The following is a 3,602-nucleotide window of genomic DNA, read 5'->3' on the forward strand; positions in this document are numbered from 1 at the left end:
TATGCCAAGAGATTTGGAAGACAGCTACCTGGCCAACTGGCTGGAAGAGATGCATATTTGTACCCATTCCAGACAAAGGTGATCTCACAGAATGTGGAATTATCAAACAATATCATTAATATCGCATGCAAGTAAAATCTTACTGAAGGTAATTCAAAAACAGTTGCAGCAGTATATAGACAGAGAGCTTCCAGAAATTCAAGCTAGATTCAGAAGGGGACGTGGAATGAAGGATATTATTGCTGGTATCAGATGGATCTTGACTGAAAACAAAGAATCCCAGAAAGATGTTTGTTTTTGTTATGTGCTGTCGAGTCGACCCCGACTCTTAGCGGCCCCTCCTTGGGTTTCCAAGGAAGTATCACTATGGAAGTAGATTGCCCAACCTTCCTTCCGAGGATTGGCTGGTGGGTTTGAACCGCCAGCCTTCTGGTTAGCAGTCAAGTGCTTAGGCACTATGCTACCAGAGCATACCTGTGTTTTATTGACTATGCAAAAGTATTCGATTGTATGGATCATAACAAATTATGGATAACATTGAGAAATGGGAATTCCAGAATACTTCATTGTACTTATGTACTTATGTACATAAACCAGGAGGCTGTCGTTCGAACAGAATAAAGGGATACTGCATGGTTTAAAATCAGGAAGAGAGCTCATCAGGGTTATATGCTATCACCATACTTATTCAATCTGTGTGCTGAACAAATAATCCAAGAAGGTAGACTATATAAAGAAGTACATAACATCAGTACTGGAGGAAGACTCATTAACAACCTGCAATGTGCAGGCAACACAACTTTGCTTGCTGAAAATGAGGATTACTTGAAGCATTTACTGATGAAGATTAAAGACTTCAGTCTGCAGTATGGATTACATCTCTACATAAAGAAAACGAAAATCCTCACAACTGGACCAGTAAGCAGCATCATAATAAATGGAGAAAAGATTAAAGTTGTTAAAGATTTCCTATTACTTGTTTCCACAATCAACACCAATGGAAGCAGCAGTCAAAACATTAGACAACGTGTTGCACTGGGCAAATGTGCTGCAAAAGACCTCTTTCAAGTGCTGAAGAGCAAAGATGTCTCCTTGAACACTAAGATGCACCTAACCCAAGCTATGGTATTTTTCAATTACCTCATAGGCATGTGAGAGCTGGACAATGAACAAGGAAGACCAAAGAAGAGTTGATGCTTTTGAGTTGTGGTGTTGGTGAAGTACCACAGTCTGCCAAAAGAATGAACATGTCCATCCTGGAAGAAGTGCAGCTGGAATGCTCCTTCAAAGCGAGAATGGCCAGACTTCATCTCACCTACTTTGTTCATGTTGTCAAGAAAGAACCATTCTCTGGAGAAAGATATCATACTTGGTAAAGTGGAGGGTCAGGGCAGAAGAGGAAGGCCCTCAACAAGATGGATTGACAAAATGGCTACAACCGTAGGGTCAGGTATAGCAAGGATCATGGGGTTGGCATAGGACCAGGCAGTGTTTCATTCTGCTGCACATAAGGTCACTATGAGTTGGAGATGACTTGATGGCACCTAACAACATCCTTCCACAAATCAGGAAGACAGGTTGATTACAATTTAGAAGCACAGGAAATAAGAAAGTCTGTTATTGTTGCTGGGTGTGGTAAAATCCAGCAAATAACAAGCTCTGGATAAACACTCATTTTCTCAACTTTTCCTTTGAAAAAGTTGCAGCATAGAAAAGTACACACAGAGTGCTGACTTACCATTCTAACACACCTGGGTTTGAAACCTTGCTCTGCTACAGACATGTTTAGTAACCTAAACATGTAGATCTTGAGCAAGTTTTGCAACTTACCTGAGTCTTAACCTCCTCTTTTTATAAAACAGGGCTGATAATACTCACACACAGAATTGTTTTGATGGTAAACTTGTTTACATGAAGTTGTTTATCTCACTCAGGCACCTGGCAGAAAGCAGAAAATAAATATATCAGGTCTTATTGATGACAGTAATGGTCTTAACAAATTGCCTCTGCATTCTAACTTGCTTTTATTGCTATCAATGCTCCTTAATATAGAATAAAAAATAATAAAAATTTACTGAGTTCTTATAATGTGCCAAACGGTGTTCATAGCATTATTTTGTTTAAACTTCACAATTACCCTTTGAGTTTGGTGTCTCCATTTCTATAGATGGGAAAATTGAAACTAATAATTTATTCAAAGTCACACAAGAGTTCGGGGGGAGTGGGCTTTGAACTCAAACAGAGTCCTTGATGCTAACCACATATACACACACTCATTTTGCTCCTCTGCTTTTTCTGTTTGTAGACTCAGTTTCAGAATTTGTCCACTACATCTGTAACTTTTCAAAAAACAAACCATATACATATGGTTTTGCAATCTTCTTGGTTTCAAGGTTTTGAGTCTGGCACATTCACCCAACATGTGTCAATGGGATGTGTGAGGAGGGGACTTGGGTTTAAATGATCACATTTCATTTTCATTGGTATTTCCTAATGTTTCATGCTTATCCTTTGAGTTACAAGTAGTAACTGACACTTTAAACTGCCTGACTAATACCATTCTTTCCTGAGATAGGCATAGTTTTTCAGCAGGTTTGGTCTTAAAAATTGTCTTCCGTAATATTCATGCTATCAGATCAAATTTACAGTATTTGAGAAAACAATTACATTTCATGGTGGTTACTTCAGGATCAATTAAAATTGTGGTTCAAAGTCATTTCATGTCAATATTCAAAACAAAGCTAATGAAAATGGGAGCCGAGAGAGAGAAAAAGTTCTACCATAGATAACTATTATTAGCTACTCAGATATTAGACTTATTACAAATAAATGATTCTTATCATTGATTGATATTCTGTGCTTAACAGGAATTACAATGTTATGGTTCCACTTACTTATCATATAGTTTCTTCTTAATCCTCTTACATCTAAAGTTACCACTATTTCTTTTCTAAGTAATACAACCTTCCACATGAACTTTCTTAAGATCATTCAATCACATCTGGCATTATCTGCCAGCCCCTCCATCTTAATCATCACTTCTGTTGGCTTCTACTATATTCAAGTTCTAATTCTGCTTCTACTTGTGGAAAGTCTGTTGTCAGGTGCTTTCTGAGTTCTGAGAACAAAGAATAATCCCTTGAGACCTTTCCATAAAGACTGATACACTTTAATCAGGAGATATATATAAAGGGATGTGGTACAGTGAAATAATAGAAGCATGTAAATGTCAGAGCATAAACAGAGAAGGGAACAGTTAACTCTGTGGAGGGGAATTTCAACGAGGAATTGGCATTTGAGCTGTTCACTGATGGATCGTAAGACCTGGCCATGTGAGGAGAAGAAAATTTTAGGCAACAACCCCAGCACATTCATGGAGGCATGAAACAATGCACAATGTTTAGGGAAATGGTAGTTCCATTATCTAAATGATAAAGTAAAATGGTGAAATCCAGAAACACAGGCTAGAGAGATACTCACAACTTAGAGAATGTACTTCTATACCTATGAAAAATCATCAAATTCTTCTCTCACTTATTTGGGCATTCATTCATTCAAAAATTTTTCTAGAGCATTTGTTGTTGTTGTTGTTAAGTGCCGTC

This window comes from Orycteropus afer, unplaced genomic scaffold, assembly GCF_000298275.1.
Source record: "Orycteropus afer afer isolate SDZICR_OR568_19922 unplaced genomic scaffold, OryAfe1.0 scaffold00008, whole genome shotgun sequence".
Classification (NCBI taxonomy): domain Eukaryota; kingdom Metazoa; phylum Chordata; class Mammalia; order Tubulidentata; family Orycteropodidae; genus Orycteropus; species Orycteropus afer.